Source organism: Xenopus laevis, chromosome 1S, assembly GCF_017654675.1.
Source record: "Xenopus laevis strain J_2021 chromosome 1S, Xenopus_laevis_v10.1, whole genome shotgun sequence".
Classification (NCBI taxonomy): Eukaryota; Metazoa; Chordata; class Amphibia; order Anura; family Pipidae; genus Xenopus; species Xenopus laevis.
The window spans coordinates 153,584,749-153,608,513 of NC_054372.1; the positions used below are offsets into that span (position 1 = coordinate 153,584,749).

A 23,765-nucleotide genomic window follows, 5' to 3' on the forward strand; every position below is an offset into this window, starting at 1 on the left:
TCAAACACATACCATTAGCTTTAGAAACGGGATAAGCTTGACTGCCCAAAATATCTGTCCGAGTTTCACTTTTTTTTTTATCATTAAAAGGGGAAGGACAATCTCTTGCTCATTGAAGTGCCACCCATTGGGAGGTAACTAGCATCCAGCATTATTATTATTGGTGCGTCACGGCCAGGATTATTTGTACTACTTTGTTACAAGGGTAAATTAAAGGGCTTAACAAGCTGGAATATGGTTAAATAAATTACAGATACAGGAAAGTAAGGAAATTTAATAACTACTTTATTTGCTTCTTTTAAGGTTTGCAACCCATTTTGCTTTGCAAGAGATTACTTGTAGTGGTTCATTTTTACGTTGACGTTTAGTATGTTTTACCCAAAGGAAAATCAGCCCAGTGCTCTAGAAACCCAAACTTATACTTGTGAAAGTTAGTGAACGGCAAGGCATTTTCAGGGAGATCTGTCATCCGCATGAGTGAACTTTCAACACAGGTGAAAAATTTCCCTTTTTGTTATTGCCCTTAGAGTGAAAAAAAAATAACACTGCTAGAAGCAACTTGAAATTCTTTAGGGTGAGATCTGGGTCAGACATTTAATTACTAACTTAGATATTTATGGAACTATGACTGATAACTGTTATTATGTCTTTAAAGGAGAACTCAACCCCCCCTACCATAAGCCCCCCTAAACTTCTTGTCGTTGCCCCCTCCCCGCAATGTGCTTTAATGTAAAAAAAAAAATCCCTTTAAAAAATTCTCACCCTTAAATACAGAGAAGTGCAACGGAGCTCAATGTTGCCATCTTGCGGATCTTCGTGTAGTCTCTGGATGTCTTCGCCGCCACAAAGCCACGCATGGGGCCAAGTCAGGAATCGACTTTAGCGTTAGGACTGCACAAAGATCTGCAAGATGGCGACAGTCAGCACCGCTGCGCTTCTCTGTATTTAAGGGGCAATCATTTTGAAGGTTTATTTTTTTTTACACTAAAGCACATTACGGGGAGGGAGGCAATGCCTGGAAGCTTAGGGGGATCTTATGGTTGGGGGGGGGTTGAGTTCTCCTTTAAAGGGATCCTGTCATCGGAAAACATGTTGTTTTTTTCAAAACGCATCCGTTAATAGTGCTACTCCAGCAGAACTCTGCACTGAAATCCATTTCTCAAAAGAGCAAACCGATTTTTTTTATATTCAATTTTGAAATCTGACATGGGGCTAGACATTTTGTCAATTTCCCAGCTGCCCCTAGTCATGTGACTTGTGCCTGCACTTTAGGAGAGAAATGCTTTCTGGCAGGCTGCTGTTTTTCCTTCTCAATGTAACTGAAGGAGTCTCAGTGGGACATGGGTTTTTACTATTGAGTGTTGTTCTTAGATCTACCAGGCAGCTGTTATCTTGTGTTAGAGAGCTGTTATCTGGTTACCTTCCCATTGTTCTTTTGTTTGGCTGCGGGGGGGGGGGAGGGAGGGGGTGATATCACTCCAACTTGCAGTACAGCAGTAAAGAGTGATTGAAGTTTATCAGAGCACAGTCACATGACTTGGGGCAGCTGGGAAATTGACAATATGTCTAGCCCCATGTCAGATTTCTAAATTGAATATAAAAAAATCTGTTTGCTCTTTTGAGAAACTGATTTCAGTGTAGAATTCTGCTGGAGCAGCACTATTAACTGATTCATTTTGAAAACATTTTTTTTCCCATGACAGTATCCCTTTAAAGAATAAGAAAACCTAAATTCATGAATTGGGGGGGTTACGCACCCCCCCAGTGAATTTAATTGCTAATTTTGTCTCCTGGGCTGGTGCTCCGCAATCAATTAAGTATCATTTAGTAAATTTCTTTCTTTTCTGTTTTCTAAGATATAAGCATGTTTAGGTTTCTAATATAGGGCTTTCTGATCAGCAGCTGGTTTTTAAACCATTTATCAGCAACCCCATCATTAACGGATTTTCCTGGATTTTACACAATTTTTTCTGGTCCCTTGAAAAACGTAAAATCGGGGTTCTACTATATATGACAGTGCTGCGCAATATGTTGGTGCTCTAAAAATACATGTTAATATTAATAATAATAATGTGCATCAATAGACCGATTATTTTCCTAGACTTACCAGTAGCAAACAATTTAATATAAACTGCCAGGGGGATCCAAGCCTTCTCTTGTATAAGCAGGTTTAGTCAGCTTGAATAACCTGCAAGAATGCAGCTCCTGTGGGAAAGGAAGAACATTAATGAAGGAGTTGTGATTTGTAAGAAAAACAGTAAACTTTACAACTGGAAGCATTGTTGTGTCACACACATATGGGTTATGTGCAATGCAATGTACAGATATTAGTGAAGAGATGCTACTAGACAACTAGAATAAAAATCCCACAAATGTATGTATACGAGTGGCTATCAATGAAGCCATTGATAGCCATGTGGCTAAACTCATTTTACAAAGAATTTAGAATGTAAGAATTTACAACCCATTGAATTTACAGCTCCTTTAAACTTGAAGTTTTTATAAATACTTTTCTCCATGTTTTTAAAAGGAAGAACATGTTTAATTAACCAGCCACAATCTTATCACTAGAAAGTAGGGATGCACCGAATCCAGGATTCAGCCAGGATTCAGCCAGGATTCGGCTTTTTTCAGCAGGATTCGGGCGAATTCTTCTATACTGCTGTGAAACATTTTGTGCTCTCTCACATTAGGGCCATCTGAGGGGAAACCTTTAGTTTACCAACAAAAACTATACATTGTTTTTTTTCCGGGAGAACCTGAGTTTTCAAATATTTCCATCTCTGCAAAGATTTATAGCACTAAATACCAAACTAAAACCCCCCCAAAAATCCTATTTTTCATTATATATGAATTTATACCAGAAAAATATTTCATTTTACGAATGAAAATCCAACTGATATGGAAAGCCTCGTGTATCTCAAATGTGCCAATACCAGATATGTATAGTTTTAGGGAGCTTTAGGACTTCTGTACAGCAAAAACTCCCGGCAGTATATTTTGAAAGCGCGAAAGCAGCATACTTTAGATTCCAAGGCCAAAAAATCCTGAAACAGTAGGTTTACCACAGAAAACCATATATTTTTGAAAAGTACACACATTATATGGATTCCAAAATGGGTAACTATGTATCGCTCCTCCTAACTACCAAACATCAAAGCTTGTCTGAATGTAGTGGTTTTTATAAAATTCTGAAAAATCACTTCAAAAGGTTTTATTTGCTGCTCCGCATATCCCACACTGTATTAGGTACCAAGAAAAAGCACCCTGAATATGATTGCCAGGGGTCCACTGAACAGTTTGATGCCCATTGTGCATAGGTTTACTAAAGTATCTGGCATTTAGAGACCCCAAAATGAAGTTAGTGCATCCAAATTGTCCAGGACTTTACTTTTTGTGTGGGGTAAAAACATGTTTACCCCCGAAACCATATATTTTTGTAAAGTACACATTCTATCAAATCTAAAATGGTTACCTATGCCTTTCTGCTCTAAACTACTGAGTTGCAAGGCTTTCCCAAAATTGTCGGTTTTGGTGAAATACATGAAAATTGCTTCAAATTTTCAACTTTCCAGTATCATATCGCACATGTATGATTACATACCAAGAAAAAGCACCCTAAATATGATTGCCAGGGGTTCTCCAAACAGTTTGGTAAACCTATGCACAATGGGCACCAAAGTATCTGGCATTTAGAGGCCCCAAAATGAAGTTAGCGCATACAAAAAAAAAACACACGATAAGATAAGACACAAAATAGTGTAAGTGTGTATGTATGTGTACAATTGGCAAATTGCATGCATGTGCAAGTACGTGAGTGCTGTGAATGTGTGTGACCCCCCTGATCCCCCAAAATTGTATGTGCGTGTGTCTGTAAGTGTGAATGTAAGGGTGTATTGTTAAATGTTTGTGGGGCACTAACCTAGGGTTGCAGGCTCACATTCGTCCAGGAGGGCTGGAGGAAGAAATGGCACTGTCTTCTTGCTGGATTCATTAAGTAGGCGGGGCTTGGCGCATCAGGAAGTGCAGGCAGCAGCAGGGCATGTAGATTGCACATGCCTGCTGCTGCCATTGGGTCCCCTGGGCGATCACGCCTCAGGGGCCACTCGTTCCCCACCTAGGCTCGTTGCCTAGGGGCTGGGGAATGAGTAATAACGGAGCGGGCGCCTTTGATGCTGCAGAACGTAGAAACTACATTCTGTGGCATTTAAAAAACGTTTACACAGAACGTAGATTCTACGATCTGTGGCATTTAAAGGGTTAAAAAATGAATATGCAAGAACTACACTCAGTTCTAAAGTTAGAAGAGATTTCTTTTCAAGAATAATGGCTTTGTCTAAGCACTGGCCCAGTGAGTTGGGCAACATAAATGTGGCAATATTGCATATATTTCATTAATACAGAATGGTTTTAGAATCATTAGATGCTGTGAAATGTACATTGTTTTCAATTACAAAATCAAAATCGAAGAGAATGATTTACCAGCAATCTCCATTAAGTTACACATAATACTTCAGCTACACATTTGTCAACCCTGTGCATGTTTCACAGTAATAAGGATATATCAATAAATTTTAACAATTTTAAAATGCAAAATATGCAATAGTTATGGAGTATTTGAGAAAGTCCCTAAGTGTCTAAACTGGTAAAAAAAACAACACATTTTTACAGCCTAGAACGCTACGCTTTGTGATTTTCAGCCAATCAAAATGTAAATGATTCTAACTGGTGTAATACACTTCTTCAAACAGTCTGATAGCTACTGTTTTCTTCTTTTTTTAAACACAATAATACCCTTTAAAAATATGAGTAAACATTTTAGCAAATACATTTCCAACGCACTGACACTTGACCTTCTCTTGCAATTATTCAGTGGTTACGTCCTTGACAGCATGTGGTAAACTCATCTGAATCATCCTTTCTCAGGCTCTATGTCATAACAGAAACTATTGCTTTGCAATTTATTTCAGTTGCTCACAACAAAGGGACACCTACTGCACATCCTTATAAATAAATGTTGTGTACGGATGACTTGAAGGGACCATGTTTGGAACTGCACAGCTGTCTCCTTCAAGCTTAGGACAAACACATTATATTATGAATACAACTACAGGTTGTCCGGTTATCCGAAAACCCATTATCTAGATAGAAAGATACGAATTTCGGAAAGGCCATCTCCCATAAACTCCATTTTATCCAAATAATCCAAATTTTAAAAAAGGATTATCTTTTTCTCTGTAATAATAATACAGGACCTTGTACTTTATCCAGATTAATTAATCCTTATTGAAAGCAAAATCAGCCTCTATTGGGTTCATTTAATGTTTACATGATTTTCTAGCAGACTCCAAATTACGGAAAGATCCGTTACCTGGAAAGCCCGAGCTCTCGAGCATGCTGTATAACATTTCCCATACCTGTATATAGCTATTTAGATCATTTATATAGCTATTCAAATTATTTTAACTAAAATATGAAACGGTTCCCATAAAATGTTGTATACAACCAGTGCTCTTGATCCAGCCATCCCAACCAAAGTTTTACATTTTCACCATTAAAGGGTAAAACAACTGAATGTATTATAATGGAATAATGCTTTATATAAAGCTGTTCAGAAAATTCAGTCGTATCGAAAGGCAAAGTATAATTTTCACACAAATGTATTTTTCAGGTGCAATGTTTTATTAAAAAGTGACCCATGACGAACCTTTAGCACCAGCATATAACTCTTTAAAAGTGAAGGCACCTTGGTTGGTAGAGAAATGCTATAGTTGGTGAAATAGGCTCTTGTTGTCACCATTTAAGACCAACATGAAATACAAGTATGGGATCGGTTATCTGGTAACCCATTATCTAGAAAGCTCCAAATGACAGGAAAACCATCTTCCATAGACTCCATTTTTTATCATAGAATTCATATTTCTAATGTCACATTTTCTCTGTAAAACTAAAACAGTTCCTTGTACATCATGCCAACTAACATATAACTAATTTTTAGTGGAGGCAAAGCAATCATATTGGGTTTATTCAATAGTTTAAACATTTTTAGCAAACTAAAACTGTGGAGATCCAAATTACAGAAAGATCCCTTATCTGAAAAACAACAGGTCTCAAGTAGTCTGGATAACAGGTCCTCCCACCAAAATTGTGGGCTAGTCCAAAGAAATTTCATTAGAAGCATACAGTTCATATCAACAAGATATAGCACTATGTAGAGTATTGGGCAGCAGGATTTACTGAAGAATCAAAAACAAGCAAATAAGGTACTTCACTTAATGCTTGGCTATTTAAAACAGATAAGCTTAGAACATTCACTTTGATATAACTCATACCACCAATTAAGAGCTCCAAGGTTTTCTTGGTCTGCTTCAAAGGGAAGGCTTGATGAAGGACCCCAAATATATCCTATACAGTTGTGCTCACAAGTTTACATACCCTGGCAAAATTTATGATTTCTTAAACCATTTTTTCCAGAGAATATGAATGATAACACAAAAACCTTTCTTTCACTCATGGTTAGTGGTTGGCTGAAGCCATTTATTGTCAAACAACTGTGTTTACTATTTTTAAAATCATAATCACTACACAAACTACCCAAATGACCCTGATCAAAAGTTTACATACCCCTAGTTCTTAATACCGTGTATTGCCCCATTTAACATCAATGACAGTGTGAAGTCTTTTGTGGTAGTTGTGGATGAGGCTCTTTATCTTGTCAGATGGTAAAGCTGCCCATTCTTCCTGGCAAAAAGCCTCCAATTCTTGGGCTGTCTTGAATGAACTGCACGTTTGAGGTTTCCCCAGAGTGGCTCAATGATATTGAGTTCAGGAGACGGAGATGGCCACTCCAGAACCTTCACTTTATTTTGCTGTAGCCAATGACAGGTTGACTTGGCTTTTGGATCATTGTCATGTTGGAATGTCCAGTACGTCCCAAGCACAGGTTCCGGGCTGAGGAGTGCAAATTTTCCTCCAGTATTTTTTGTATTTCACCTGGCAGTTGTGGCTGCAATCTTAGTTGGTCTACCTGACCATGGTTTGGTTTCAACAGAACCCCTAATTTTCCACTTCTTAATTAGAGCTTGAACACTGCTGATTGGCATTCTCAATTCCTTTGATATTTTCTTATATCCCTTTCCTGTTATAGAGTTCAACTACCTTTTCCCGCAGATCCTTTGACAATTCTTTTGCTTTCCCCATGACTTAAGCTGGCCATAGATGTTGAAATTTTTAAAAGATCCGATCATCATCGTGAGACCACGATTATCTCGGAACGATCGTACGAATTGTCCATCAACTAAAAAGACCAATTTGCCAGGAAAACAAAGGGTAGCTGCCTGCTTGGCCCTGCAAACATAGATAGATTTCACTGGGACCGACAAAGATTTTTTTACCTGGCCGATCAATTTCCTGATAGATGTCAGCCGAAAAATCGTAAGATGTTCGATCGTTCGAATCCCACTAACCACACGATAATTTCGAAGGATTGGTCGGACTTCGCTAAAATCGGTCGTTTGGCAAGAGAAATCTTTTCGTCTATGGGGACCTTTAGAATCCAAAAAACATGAGTGCAGCACTGGATGAAAGATGCAAGGGTCTGTCCAAAGAGTCCAGAAAGTCATTGACTTTTTATACACACCCACTAATTACAAGCAAACAGATCACAGGTAAAGATGGTTACGTTTAATAGCCATTCTAACCCTTTTGTGTCAAGTTGTGTGCATGTTATCAGGCCAAATCACCAGGGTATGTAAACTTTTGATCAGGGTCATTTGGGTAGTTTGTGTAGTGATTATGATTTAAAAAGAGTAAACCGTTGTTTGACAATAAATGGCTTCAGCCAACCTCTAACCATAAGGGAAAGAAAAGTTTTTGTGTTCATCATTCATATTCTCTGAAAAATGGTTAAGAAATCATAAATTCTGCCAGGGTATGTAAACTTATGAGCACAACTGTATATTAAAAAAAAAAAAGAAAAAGAAAGAAAGAAAAAAGTGTCCCGGACAATTAAGTATAGATATGGCTTTTTATGCAATACTAGGAAAGAGCAATCCTTGGCTTAAAATGTAGTGGATTTTTAAATCAGTCTTTTATGATCAACATGACCCCAATATTACAGCCTCACAGAATACATATCCAAAGAGCAGAAGAGCCAACATGCCTTGATAAAAATGCAGCTGTGTACATGACATTTCATTTCTCACATTGCCATGCAGACCTTAACGTTCAGAAACTTCACTCAAATCAATAAAAATTATCTTGCAAGTGTTGAAAATAATAGGACAACTAGTCACAATAGTTACGGTTTTACTGGCAAAAGCAAGTAAAGTACAACAATGCATCAAACACAAGTTGCTATCAAGGGCGATCCTGGGGGGGCTCGAGGTAGCAGCACCGATGCCAAACACCCCCCCCCCACCCACTCCGTACTTAAAAGGTGTATAACAATGGCAACAAAAAAATTTAAGAGCCCTGCTAATACCACACAAACCAAATGAAAAAGTAGGAATCACAGCTTACCGTGTGCATGCACAATAAAACCATTTTGTTGAGTAGGTGGAAAAGTGAGACAGGTTTTATGTCCTAATAAATTATCTCCTTTTTTTAACAATATTTGTTCTTGATTATTGGAGATCTTCACACTCTTCCTTTTGGATCTAGTGTCTTGTAGGTGGAAAAGTGATACAAATTCAGAGGAGGAACCTAGTTATGTTAAAGGCAACAGTTCAGTATAAAAATAAAAACTGGGTAAATAGATAGGCTGTGCAAAATTAAAAATGTTTCTAATATAGTTCGTTAGCCAAAAATGTAATCTATAAAGGCTGGAGTGACTGGATGTGGAACAGAATACGTCTTCCTGGCTTTCAGCTCTCCAACTCTGGGTTAGTCAGTGACTTTAAGAGGGGTCACATGGGACATAACTGTTCAGTGAGTTTGCAATTGATTCTCAGCATTCAGCTCAGCTATAAATGCAAGTTATGACCCACGTGCCCCCCCCCCCCTCAAGTCACTGCCTGGTAACTAGGGATGTAGCGAACTGCTCGCCGGCGAACTTGTTCGCGCGAACTTCGACCGTTCGCGTCCGCCGAATGTTCGCGAACGTCGCGCGACGTTCGCATTTTGAGTTCGCGTTCGATTCGAATACAAATCGTTCGACCATTCGAATTCCTTCGACCGCTAAAAATCGAACGATTTCCATTCGTTCGAACGATTGTAGGCATTCGATCGAATGAAAAGCATTCGATCGAATGCTTCGATCGTTCGATTCGAATGAAAATCCTTCGATCGTTCGAATCGAACGATTTTAGCGGGTGTTCGAAGTTCGCGAACGTTCGCGAACACCAAATCGGCAGTTCGCTACATGCCTACTGGTAACCAATCAATGGAAACAAAGAGAGCTGCTGTTCTGGTTATTATGTTAGACATCCAGTGACTCCAGCATTTATACATTACATTTTTGCCTAACTATATTGAAAACATGTTATTTTGCACAGCCTATCTATTTACCCAGATTTTATACTAAACAATTCCTTTAAAGGAGAAGGAAAGGCAAAACAGAAATAGGCTTTTAAACAAAGTCTTATGGACATAGAACTCACTGACCGTTTTCAAACATTTCTCTGTGGTCTCATGTAGACGCAGTTACGCTCTCTGAACACTGCAGTGTGTGGCTCGGGTGACGTCACGCTTTTTTTAGGAATCTTCCTCCCTTCTGCCCGAGGCAGCCTTGAGGTGCACTGGGCATAATTTAGATGTAGTGCGCATGTACTGGGGAGCTGCCTTTCTTCCAATGATGATGACGCGCATGCAAATCAGAATGTGCACGTGTTATCATTGACCCTTATGCCCACGCCCCCCCCCCCCCCAGTCAAGCAGATTCGAAGAGTCTGGGAGCTAAGGAGACACACAGGTATGACCTCCCAACATTTTGGAAACAAAAAGAGGGACAAAAAAAACTTGGCGAGCGTAGTGCAGCAATTTTTTGACCACACCCATTTTTGTGACCACACCCCCTAATTACCACATTCCTTTTACAAAATTTGGCAGGTTATGAAAGTTTGAATATAATTCTGTGACTTTTTTCAGTTATTATGTTTTGCTAATGAAGGTGAATTGCCCTTTAAGCTGGGAGTCTTACTTCTCCCAAGGGACCTCCTTATCTAAATTGTTACAATTACTTATTTGCTTATCTTGAAATTGTTACAAAGTTTCCAAGTGCACCTGGTGGCTGTTCTGGGCTCTGTCAAAAGCCAATTAAGTTAGAAACTTTGTTTCTTTTTCTGTCTGTTCGGTGCAGAGAAAAACGGGACTTTCCAGTACCAATGAGGGACTGCAAGTTGAGCTGTCAAAAGAGGGACTGTCCCTCTAAAAACGGGACAGTTGGGAGTGAAAACATTGGTGGTCAGCAGCTACCTTCGGTCTCGGCGTCCACGCTGTTACGGTTGAACTTGCTGCGTAGTACGTGCCTGCAGCTTTGATGATGCGCGGGGTCAAGTGAGGGGGGAAATAATTTGCGCATGTGCAATGTGGAGGAGCTGCGAGGGAAACTCACGGCGGTGCTTTTTAAATGGAGCCGGAAACGCCTGAAGATTGAGAGAGCTTGCGAGGCTGATTACTACATAATGGATAGGAATTCAGAAGCGAAAATATAGCGGTTCAGGAGGCGCATGTGGGGTAAACATTTTAAAGCCATTATCATTTCAAACCTTTCCTTCTCCTTTAATAAACGACATCAATTTTATATATGTGATACACTTGCCTTTCTCAAACTAAAGCCCCCATAAACGCAAAGATTTTTCTTTGATGAACGATCGACTTGAGTGCAATCCAGCCAATCCATCAAATTATCGTGAGGTTAGTGGGAATCGCACGATCGTGCATCTACCGATTTTTCGTCCGACATCGCTCAGAATATTGTTCGGCCAGGTTAGAAAATTTTCATCGGTCACAGTGAAATCTATCCATTGTCCAGGGCCAAGCAGACAGCTACCCTTAGTTTTCCTGGCTTCAACTAGACAAGATTGCTTGAAATGGTCTTTTTAGTAGATGGACAAATCATACATTTAAACAATCATTTCGAAATAAGCTTGGGCTAACGCTAAAGAAAAGATCTTCTAAAAATCTTTACATCTATAGCTTAATTGTTCCAAAAACCAAGGTAACATTGGGTGTAGCTTCAGCTTAGCATGGACTGCCGTATGATCAGATAGAGTCCAGGGGTCCCCAACCTTTTTCACCCGTGAGCAACTTTCAGATTTAAAAAGAGTTGGGGAGCAACACAAGCATGGAAAATGTTCCTGGGTGGTGCCAAAAAAGGGTTGTGATTGACTATTGGTAGCCCCTATGTGGACTTTCAGCCTCTAGGAGGGTCTGTTTGGCAGTACATCTGGTTTTTATGCAAGCAAAACTTGCCTCCAAGCCTGAAATTCAAAAATAAGCTCCTGCTTTGAGGCCACTGGGAGCAACATCCAAGGGGTTGGAGAGCAACATGTTGCTCACGAGCTACTGGTTGGGGATCACTGAGATAGACCATACAAAGCAGTAGAAGGATTCATTTCATATATAGATAAAGAGAGAGAGATACCATACACCTGTGTGTAAACCTATACACAAGATTAGCAGGCAAACTGTTTAGCAACAGCATCAGTTAAATGACACGTGACGTCTATTGAAGTGACAAATTTTGCAGATATATTTACAACAAAATACAGGGAGTTGTGAAATATCTCTTTCCTCTATGGAGAATGGCTGTACAAAGAATTAGTTAAAAGTGCTTGTTAGAGGTCTTACCTCCTTATTTCTCCTGCGTAAGGATTTAAAGTGCACAGGAAAGAAGAAAAAAAGTATTAAAGGGCAGTTTTACCCAAACTGTATTTTTATACATAATTCAAACACAAAAATCCAATGTACATTAAAGATTTTCAGTGCTTTGTAAGTTATTTGTAAATGTAATTAAAAGCATTACTTTTTGTACAGAATGGAAAAACATACTTTCTAAATCTAAGATGCATGTTAAAATTTCACCAAGCGGTAACTATTTTTACTGCCGGTTAAAATGGATGAATCTTCTACTATAGGTATGGGATCAGTTATGTGGAAACCCCATATGCAGAATGCTCCAAATTACGGAAAGACCGTCTCCCATAGACTCCATTATAATCAAATAATCCAAAATTTTAAAATATATTTCCTTTTTTCTGTAATAATAAAACAGTACCTGGAACTTGATCCAAACTAAGATATAATTGATTTTGCATGATTTTCTAGTGGGCTTAAAGGACAGTTCAGTATAAAAATAAAAACTCGGTAAATAGATAGGATGTGCAAAATAAATATAATATAGTTGCTTAGCCAAAAATATAATATATAAAGGCTGGAGTGACCAATCTCTAATGTAAGATCCAAAACACTACTTCCTGCTTTTCAACTCTCTGAGTTAGTAAGCAACATGAAAGGGGGGGCCACATGGGACAAAACTGTTCAGTGAGTTTGCAATTGATCCTCAGCATTCAGCTCAGATTCAAAAGAAAACCGTTATGACTCATATGGCCCTCCCTCAAGTCACTGATTGGTTACTGCCTGGTAACCAATCAGTGGAAACCAAGAGAGCTGCAAAGCAGGAAGTAGTGTTCTGTTGACATCCAGTCACTCCAGCCTTTATAAATGACATTTTTTGGCTAACTAACTATATTGAAAACATCTATTTAGCGATATTTTTAATACTCAACAATTCCTTTAATATATAAAGATCTAAACTATGGAAAGACCAGTTATCTGGAAAATCCCAGGTCCTGAGCATTCTGTATAACAGGTTCCATATCTGTATATCAATTTATTTCAGTTTTTCTTCTAACCCACATTTTTGCTGAAGCCAATTCACTTGTCATTACCGATAATTCCAGTCTATTCTTTACTATAGACTCCCATGACCACTTAAAATTGTAAAGCAGTGTTCACGCCTGCCTCTTGCTTAAAGGGGAGGTTCATCTTTTTTTATGCTATAGAATGGCTAATTCTAAGCAACTTTTCAATTGGTTTTCATAGTTTTATAGTTATTTGCTTTTTTCTTCGGACTCTTTGCAGCTTTCAAATAAGCTTCACTGACTCCCTTCTAAAAAAAACAAATGCTCTGTAAGGCTACAAATGAATTGTCATTGTTGGTTTTGTAGTACTGATCCTTCTATTCAGGCCCTCTTCTATTCATATTTCAGTCTATTATTCAAATCAATGCATGGTTGCTAGGGTAATTTGGACCCTAGTTACCAGATGCAAATTGAAGAGCTGCTGAATAAAAAGCTAAATAACTCAAAAACCACAAATAATAAGTTGTCTTGCAAATTGTCTCAAAATATCACCCTCTACATCATACTAAAAGTTATCTCAAAGGTGAACAACCCCTTTAATTCTTACACTCTGCACAGCACATGTGGAAAAATCCTTTGCAAAAGCTAGACTTTCTCTACTTTAAACTTTCCTATCCTGATCCTCTTCCAGGCCAATCATAATTACTTCAGCACTCTCACAAGTAACTAATTCAATAGACTAACTTTGTTTTACATATTCAATATATTTCAGTTTTCATCAACAGAGCCCTTTGCATTTTTACTCTGTGCTAAAAAATTTGTCTTCTTCGGCTTCAAAAACAAAGTAGATTACATCTCAAATGCTTTTTTCTTTGATTATTTGCCCTTATAATTAAATCTTTTTAATGTTAAAAACTGTTACTCTAGCTCTTACACAGAGGCACATTTATCAAGGGTCGGATTTTGATTTCATGTGAGTTTTTTTTAAACTCCCCATAACTCCCATAAATTCAAATTTAGACTAGTCGCAATTTACTGCTAAAATCAAATTTGTTAAACTCTAACTCATTTAAAAGACACCCAAAGCTCGAATCGAATTCGATTTGATTTATAAAAACTCGTATGTCAGTTAGTTAGATCTCATCAGTGTAAGATACTGGAACATGGCTTCTGAGTAGGTAGGACTTTTGGAGTAGCGAAGCAGAGAACCGAACCTGGTTAGCATACCAAGTAATCCACACATACAAAAAACTCAAAACAAATAAATCCATAAATTAAGTTATGTGCAGTAAAGTGGAATGGCACAGGCAACAAGTATTGAACATACTTACTGAAATGTATTTAATACTTAGTAGAAAAGCCTTTGTTGGTAATGACAGCTTCAAGATGCTTCCTGTATGGAGAAACTAGTGGGATCATTGGCTTACTGAACTGTCCACCCTCATTTCATCTTCAGCATCCTGGTAGATGACAGCAGATGACAGACTGCTAGTACCATATGCTGAACAACAGCCCCACACCATAATGTTCCCAGCTCAAAACTTCACTGTTGGTATGGTGTTTTTGGGGTGATGTGAAGTGCAATTTCTCCTCTAAACATGGGGTGTGCAATGACATCCAAAGAGTTTAATTTTGGTCTCATCTGACCAGACTATATTCTCCCAGAATTTAATTTGCCTGTCCAAATGTTGTCCAGCAAACTTTAAACAAATATTCAACTTGCTTCTTCTTCAGTGGTGGAGTTTTGCACAGTGAGCATGCATAGAGGCCATGTCGATTGAGTGCATTTTTTTTTGTTTTCTTTTAAACAACTATACCTGCTAATTCAAGGTCTTTCTGAAGCTCTCCACAAGTGATCCTTGGCTCTTGGACAACTCTTCAGATTATTCTTTTGACTACTCTGTCAGAAATCTTGCGGTCATGGACGGTTTAGGGTGAAGTGATGTTATTCCCACATAAAGGGGATCTATTTTCAAAAATTGAAATCCCCGTTTGGCTTTGGTGAGTTAATATAAGCTTTTTCCATAGATGAGCAGTTTTTTAGGCAATCGCAGCACAATGATATCCCCCACATACCTGCACCAGCTTCAGCATCATGCAAAACCTTCACGGGACCGTGGTAGTCTCCTCTTCTTAGTCCGCCTGCCTCTGCTAGTCCCCTCCCGCCTACAAATGAAAAACGAGTAGGCAGTGACGGTGGGGCACATTGAGCAGGCGTCTGCAAACCGTCACTGTGAGTTACCTTGGTATTGAGAAACCTTTTTTACAGGCCATCAATTAGGACTAAACCAGCTAATTTGCACTGATAGGGGACAGAATTGCTTTCCAAATACTCAGCAGTTTTTTTGGCTCTACATGACTTCTTGCTCCTCCTTTTCTTCATGTGTTCAATTTGTACCCTGTGTCATTTAAATTTACTACACATAACTTATCTGATGGACTTGTTTGGAGTACTTTGTATGTATGGATAACTTGGGTTTTATTGACATCTGGTGTAAACTTCATTGCAATAGCCCCATTAAAAATATAATCACCGAGAAAAATATTGACGTGTTCAATACTTATTTTCCCTGCCGTATATAGTAATACTGATGCCCACCAGAGCTTCCAAACTAGAATAAAGCATAATTCAGTATTTGCTTAGACTTGGAGCTTCCAGCTATCCAGTTCAGATATCAAAGGTTCTACATTACATAAAACTTTGCGCTTCAGTTTTTATGTAATATTATTAAAAGTTCATTGCCACAAAAACAAAGACGCACTCCTCCTTACACAAGGGAGCAGTGTGGAACCGTGTCCCTAAAATACACAAATATTTAAAAATGGGAATATTTAAAAATGGTGATCCACCTTATGCTTCAATATTTTTAAATATTTGTGTATTTTAGGGACACGGTCCCACACTGCTCCCTTATGTAAGGAGGAGTGCGTCTTTGTTTTTGTGGCAGTGAACTTTTAATAATATTACATAAAAACTGAAAAGTAAAGTTTTAAGTAATGTAGAATCTTTGATATCTGAACTGGCAATGCAAGCCTTCTTTTTTGCTCAGACTGACTTCAGTTGTTTGTTTGATAAATTTAGAATATAAATACTAACCTGCGGATAAAACACAGAAAGTTAAGTTTAGGACTCGCATTAATGCACAATTTAAGCATATGGCTGTCTCTCAGACTTAGTCCCAGGCAGGCAGCTAGCTAGAGCAAGGCAACAAGACAATGACCCTAAACAAACTTTGAAATCTACAAAGGCATTTATGCAGAGGGAGAAGTACAATATTCTGGAATGGCTGTCACAGTCCCCCGACTTGAATATCATCGAAAATCTATGGGATGATTTGAAGCAGATGGTCTATGCTCAGTAGCCATCAAATTTAACTGAACTGGAGAGATTTTGTATGGATGAACAGTCAAAAATACCGCCATCCAGAATCCAGACACTCATCAAAGGCTATAGGAGGCGTCTAGAGGCTGTTACATTTGCAAAAGGAGGCTCAACTAAGCATTGATGTAATATCTCTGTTGGGGGGTGCCCAAATGTATGCACCTGTCTAAATTTGTTATGCATATTTTCTGTTAATCCAATAAACTTTATGTTACTGCTGAAATACTACGGTTTCCATAAGGCATGTTTTATATTAAAAGGAAGTTACTACTTTAAAAGCTCAGCCAATGATAAACAATACTAAAGAACTGCAAAGTCACTTAGTAAAGGACACACCCGTGTGCCTTGACTTGTGTTACCCAGAAAATATCTTGGATATGTGCATTGTTGGCAGGTCCTGATGATAGGGTTGAAAACTACAGCAGATGTGTACAATGCAGCCTCATCACTGGTTCATGAACAAGACTTTGACCGCATACTGTAGAAAATAAGGAAGAAAAGAAAAAAAAAAAAAAAAAAAAAACAAGTTCTTCAATGAATACAAACAGTACAAGTATATTTTTTAATCAAAATGCTCTCATAAAACAGTAACATCTTTTTAATAATGTACTTCAAAATGCAATGAAAATTAAACTGGAGTAATGAATGCTATGGCCAGACAATTCCATTTTAAAACAACACTTAGGGGCAGATTCATTAAGGGTCGAATTTCGAAGTTAAAAATACTTCGAAATTCGACCCTCGAATTGAAATCCTTCGCCTTCGAATATCGAAGTCGAAGGATTTAGCGCTAATCTTGCGATCGATCGATCGAAGGATTTTTCGTTCGATCGAACGATTAAATCCTTCGAATCGAACGATTCGAACGATTTTAATCCAACGATCGAAGGAAAATCCTTCGATCAAAAAAAGGTTAACAAACCTATGGGGACCTTCCCCATAGGCTAACATTGACTTCGGTAGGTTTTACCTGCCGAAGTAGGGGGTCGAAGTTTTTTTTAAAGGGAAAGTACTTCGACTATCGAATGGTCGAATAGTCGAACGATTTTTACTTCGATTCGTTCGATTTCGTTCGTATTCGAACGAATTTAACCAATTCGATGGTCGAAGTACCAAAAAAATACTTCGAAATTCGAATTTTTTTCATTCGAATCCTTCACTCGAGCTTAGTGAATCGGCCCCTAGATTTAAATAGGATTTGAATTGTAGGCTTAAAAGCCAAGAAATTATTTTGTGTGTGTTGAGGTATATCTGCTCCCTTAGCCAACAGAAACTGGGCCCACTTCACAATAGTAAGCATATTCAATTATACTACTCATGTGATCTTTTGTTTCTTACTTTTTGCAAATGACACCAATTTGTCTGGGCAACGTGCAATAGACTGAATTTGGTTTAAGTTTTCTGAGCGAACGTCGGATAGAGAATATAGAACTTAAACGGTTGGAAACTGTTGAACGGTTTCTTACACTGAAAATCCATAGTGAAAAAAGAATACATTTAGAAGGTTTCCTGCTGTAAATAAACATTTTACTGAAATTTAACTGCAATTTTGGCCTACCGCTGTTTTTGGAAATCCCCCCATGGTCTCCTGTTTGTGCAATAAACTAAAGATAGCACTGAAGCCCCACATGTTGCCCACAGACAAGTCAACTTTCTGGAGTTGTGGAAATGTGAATAAAAACTATGATCTATGACTGAATTCAACTTTTCAATAGATTGTTGCCAGTAATGTAACTTGTCTCCTTGCAACTAAGATACCAAAGTCAATTGTAAGTGATACTACAGAGCAGAGGTTGCTGAATTACTGGTAAATAAGAGGGGAAAAAAATGATTGCATCATGCAACAATGCACTGCTCGAAATGAAATGCAGAAGCATAAAACACATTGCTTTCTGTGACTCCTTTGTTTGCTCATACAAATGTCACCATCCTCAATAAATCCAGTCCATACAGTCATAAATACTATATAGAGCCATCTTGTGGCAGGTCCCGATAGACCAACAGCTACGAAAGTATCAGTAGAGTTACAAAATAAATGAAAGGGACCACTAATAAAATACCAATAGAGAACTCAGTTTGGAATGTATCCCTTTTGCACAACTCAGATACCCATCATTAGGCAGTAAAAACAATTACCTCCTTTGGTGGAAATAACAGCAGTCAGGTCGATTGCAACAAGATTGTTCACAGCAGGATTTCACTTTGCAATAAAACAGTTGTATATAGTCAAGGTGGGGTTGCTTTGTCAAACTGGCAAACAGGCGAGGCGGCTGGCTCAGAAAAAGATTTTTGGAGGCTTGTTTCCTATTGGGAAGACTATAGATAGTAAGCTCTTCTGTGCAAACAGCCCACTTCCCGTTCAGTCTGGGTCTGTACTTGAATGTGCATAATATATAGTACTAGAAAAGATGCAGGGGCTGGAGGCACTTTATATGCCGTTGGTTATAATAACTATTATAGTATCAGTGTCCAACAAATGCCATTGAACCACAGCAGGAGCCTAGCGATGACTTCTACAGAGACAGAAGCTTTTAACAGACTCTCCTTACTGAATGAATGAGTAAAGGGAAGAGCATAAACAAGGATCTCCAAAAACACAAAATGGGGAGGGGGGGAGAACTTTTCCAACCCTAATTTAATCAAAAACTAAAAGGAAAAGCAACACAGCAAAGCACTGAAGACCAAAACGATACTAAAAAAAAAAAAAAAAAAGGGGGGGGTTGGGTTGGTTGATTCCATGATGATGGGCTGCACCTGAATGAGTCATTAGAGCTATTATTGGCCATAGACTCATTTTAAATCACATGACTGTGAGGCATCCTCACATTATACTAAAAGGATGCGCCGCAGGGAAGGAAGGGGTTAACAGGCATCTTGCAAGCAGTGGGGTAAAGGCAAGGAAGGAAGGAGCACAACATGCTGCTGGCAGGGAGGGTTAGTCAAACTGCGTCTCTCCACATGTTGTAGAACTACAACTCCCAGCACGCCCTGGTTTGTAGGAGAGAGTTGGGAGTTGTACTTGGGACACAGCTGGAGATGAGGGCAGTTTCAACAGAGTCATACCTGGTATGGGAGAGGCTGCTGGCGCCCAAGTCCTGTCAGAGCAGAGTCCGACGCACTGTAGTTTCAATGGCCGCGGAGAAAGTGTCCCGCACACTTCCTAACAACAGGCAACTGAAGCAGAAGTCAGAAGTCCGAAGCTCCTGTCAGCTCCAGGGCTGTGAGGGAGGGCGTGTGGGTCCTGTCAGCTTTGGGGCGGGTGGATGTGTAAGAAAGAGGGAGGACCCGACTACTGTCAGTGCGAGTACTTCTGGGGGAAGGTCCCGACTGCTGTCAGTTGGCTGGAAGTAGGCGGGACACGGCCCTGAAGTAGGCGGGGTAGTAGCGTGAGACCTCCCCTTGAAAAGAAACAATTTCTCTACTCTGATGCCCAGGCACTGTTCCTTCGTGACGTGTCTTGTCAAATCCAAGAGCGCAACTCAGATAGCAGCTTTCTGACCCTTTGCACATCCCATCCTTTTCCTCTGGGACAATTTACTTACACATAAGAGGAAAATAGAACCTTATATATTTGCGCGAGGAAACGCTTGAAGTGCCAGACAGAAGCAGCCGAAGGCCGAGAGATCCGCTGCTGGCAGACTGGTTGATTTCTGTATCTGCGCGCATCGGATTGCTCTGGCCGCTTGGAATGGGGAAGTGCGTGCTTTCTTGTGTTATTGCAATTTTTTTTGGAGGAGGCGACCACGTGAGGCCGGAAGCTCCGCCTTTTCGCGCTCAGTGACATTCTGTGCTATTTTTAGCCTATGAGCTTATACGTTAAAGGGATTCTGTCATGGTTTTTATGGTGCAGTTTTTATTTCTAAATCACACTGTTTACACTGCAAACAATTCACTCTACCATTTAAATTTTCGTTCCTGAACCAGAAAGTGTAATCTCAGGTCATTTTGTCTGGTCATGTACTTTCAGAAAGTGCCAGGATGGAACTGCTTTCTGACAGGTTGTTGTTTCTCCTACTTAATATAACTGAATGTGTCGCAGCGGGACTGGGATTTTACTATAAATTGCTGTTCTTAGATCTACCAGGCAGCTGTTATCTTGTGTTAGGGAGCTGCTATCTGGTTACCTTCCCATTGTTCTGTTGTTAGGCTGCTGGGGGGGAAAGGGGGGGGTGATAATACTCCAACTTGCAGTGCAGCAGTAAAGAGTGACTGAAGTTTGTCAGAGCACAAGTCACATGACTGGGGGTAGCTCGGAAACTGGCAATATGTCTAGCCACGTGTCCGATTTCAAAATTAAATATAAAAAAATCTGTTTGCTCTTTTGAGAAACTGATTTCAGTGCAGAATTTTGCTGGAGCAGCACTATTAACTGATGTTATTTGAAAAACAAATGACAGTATCCCTTTAAAGACAAAGTATTAGTCAGTAAGTTGTGGGAAGAGGTAAGACAGCTCCAGATGTTACTTAATCAACTACAATCCTATTAGAGTATTTATGCAAGCTTTGTGATATAGACACCCTAAAGCTGACCATAGACGCAAAAATCTGATCGTACAAATCAAGGATTCATACGATTTTTGGACCGTGTGTGGAGAGTCCCGACATTTTTCGTCCGGCGGAGATCGGTCGTTTGGTCGATCTGACATGTTAAAAGTTTTCTGTCGGCTGCCGATAATATCTCTGCATGTATTGCCGATCGTACGATGATTTTCAGTGGGAGACTGTCACCAGCTTTTGTCGGACATAACTTTCGTACGATTGCTGTCGGGCAGAATATCAGCTGATTTGTTCTTTTGTGCTTTATTTGATCAAAATGGTTAGTGGCAGGTCGGGAGATGGGGAAGTCCGTTCGTATGATGTTTCATACGATCTGATCTTTGCGTCTATGGCCAGCTTTAGACTGTTTTGTCTCTATATCTGCTTGTACTGTGCCACTTGGACACACACTGCTTGCTGGACACATTTACAGTCTCGGGCTACAGGTTGAAAAAATCAGTAACACCAAAAACATGCATTTGATATAATGTACTGGTACTTTGCACAGTTAAAAATTGTATATATAGGCAGGGGCATATCTACCATATAGTCACTCCGGGGCCTGTGCCTAGGGCAGCAGCTTTAATGGGACAGACCTCAGATGCCTATATGGTAAAAAAAAATTAAAAAGCTGTCCTAAAAAAACCCACTTCCCCTGCTAGTGGATGCTTTCCTATAAAATCAGGCAGCATAGGTTGTGTTCCCCTGACAACGTGCGGTGGAAGTGATGGTTATGGTCATGCACACTGTGCTGTGATGTCGCACTCGCTGATGTCACAGGAACGATCATAGGTTCGGTGCCTAGGGCATCACCAGACCTGAATACGCTAGGTCAGAAGCACTACTACAGGTTATATAAGTAAGCTGCGGTGTAGCCATGGGGGATTAGTATAGAAATAAATTCCAGAAAGTAGTTACATGAGATCATTTTCTGCCACTAATAAATGCTCAGATTTGCCAGCATGGCACCCCAAGACTAAGTCCCCCTTGGACATTTAGCTCTGCCTGCAGGTGCTCTCTCCTGCAGGCCCAATTCTACAATGTTGGTAAAAAAAATGCAATTTGTGCTGCCCTAGTCCTGGGCCTTTGTGGCCTTTTCACAAATCCAGGCCTGTTGATAGTGGATAGCCCAAAACAAATAAATCTGTGTGCACATGACTTTTCTATTCTGGAATCGAGTTCAGTAATACAATTGAGCAGCCCAGGATGGGCAGCACTGTCAAGTTAGTGAGTTTGATTTTCTAGAGGAACAGAAACAAATTTCCTATTTAAAATTAAATCTTTGCTTCATAACATTACTGGTTCTTGGAAGCCTTTATGCAAGTAGCCCAGGAACATTTTAAAGGACCAGTAACATGACACATTCTCCACTTGTGCTCCTCTTCAGAAACGGCCGACCATCGTGCGTCGCTCAATTTCTCCTCAGGGAGACCAAACCGAGCGTGGCACGATGGATCGTCGCCCTCTTGCCGTTTCTGAAGAATGCAAGCGGAGAATCGGTAAGTTATTTCTATAATGTACTAAAAAAGTATATTTTTATGAAAATGGTTTATTTAGACGAAGCAGGGTTTTACATAGGAGCTGTTTATACAGTACATATTTATAGACACTTAAATTGTTCAGGGGTATAGTTTTCCTTTAAAGGGGAACTCCACACAAACATAACAATAAGCTTTTTGAAAAGTAAACATAATTTCAAGCAACTTTGGAATATACATAAGTTAAAAAATATGCAGACTTTTTGGTGATTTTTAATGGTTTGGAACAGTTCACTAAGCCTAGCCCCCTGCTCTCCTGATCTGTCTGACTAGTTTTGCTGAGCTGGCTGACTACTGTTACTTTGTATCAACAGCCACCTGTCCTTAGCCTGCATCCTCCAAACCCCACAATTCCCTGCAAAGTGAGTTCAATAAGGAATGGAACATCACAGTGCAATGCATTGTGGGTTATGTAGTTCCTAATTGCTGTCTGTAAGCTGGGCCACATTGGAAGAAGAAAAATGTTCTGGGGCCACACTTGAAATACACACTAACACTAACTTTTGATTTATTTTATTGTAAAGGTTAAAGAAAAGAGGGTATCATAAACCTAGTGGGATTTTTGACATTGTGTTTGAGAAACTATTATATCAATATCTGGTTTAATGGAAGTAGTTGCAATTCTCAGTGAATTCTCAAGGTGCTCATCAGATAATTTGGTTCTAATTTTACTCTTAGTGTGTTCATTCTTGAAAAAAGTTGCTCACAACTGTAGGCGCTGCATATATCCCTAACATAGCTGCGATGCCGCTGTAGAATGCTTATCTTCCCTTGTAAGTAACCGAACGCTCACTTGTTAACTGCTTTTCCTGCTCTAGGAAGCCACACATCGCACACCCCATGTCAAATTTAAAGCACACAATTAGCAACCGCGCACATATGCTCTCTGTGCGTGACGTTGCAACATGACGTTTCCTGGATTGGCGGAAAGTCAAGCTGCATTCATATTCATCCTGGGCCCTCGGTCCGCAGGTTGGACGCCCCTGGTTTAGTCCCTCCTTCCCTGCCAGGATTTCAAATGATGCAGAAAGAGAAGAACTGTTAAACAGCTGGATTGCAGCATAGAAAATGGCATTTATTCATACTTTTTGAAGAAACAAGTAACAATGACGGGCCAAGGGGTAGGCAGAGTAGGAACGTGCCTAGGGCGCAAAAGCTGGGGGGGGGTGCCAGGCACATACCTCCTCTGTTGCCTACCCCCAGTCCGGTGCCCGACTCAATATGGTTTTTTACGTCTTCTTGAGCTCCTGCAGATGCTCGCGCCAATTCACGCATGCACAAAATAAGTAAAAACCACCGTCTTTCTTGCGCACGTGAGCGCCACCTTGCGCATGCGCACTCAGGCTAAGCCGGCGCCGCGTCTGCCGGCTTGCCTTGGGCGCCTGTGCGGCCCGACCCTGGATGGGTATATTAGGGATTTCTGTGTTATGTGTGCCTCTTTATCAAATTTTGGTTTGGAAGCCGAAGTTCCCCTTTAAGTGATTACCTGGCTGCATTAGCCAGTGT

At 39.8% G+C, this 23,765-nt stretch overlaps 1 protein-coding gene across 14 annotated transcripts in view; it reads right to left on the reverse strand.

Annotated features, from left to right (window-relative positions):
• Positions 1-20,032, reverse strand: part of taok3.S (TAO kinase 3 S homeolog) — a 113,710-nt gene extending 93,678 nt beyond the window's left edge. The window contains exons 1-5 of one of the 14 annotated variants that reach the window (XM_041580394.1): positions 19,249-20,029; positions 18,322-18,489; positions 16,545-16,663; positions 11,791-11,803; positions 2,108-2,205 (exon numbers count right to left, since the gene is read on the reverse strand). The gene's annotated coding sequence lies outside the window, so the exon portion shown is untranslated. Of the gene's footprint in view, positions 1-12; positions 32-762; positions 904-2,107; positions 2,206-11,790; positions 11,804-14,879; positions 15,504-16,521; positions 16,664-18,321; positions 18,835-19,248 lie in introns of those variants that run through there. The other 13 variants (XM_041580392.1, XM_041580391.1, XM_041580399.1 and 10 more) reach the window with 13 other exon arrangements.
• Between the last annotated feature and the right edge of the window lie 3,733 nt (positions 20,033-23,765).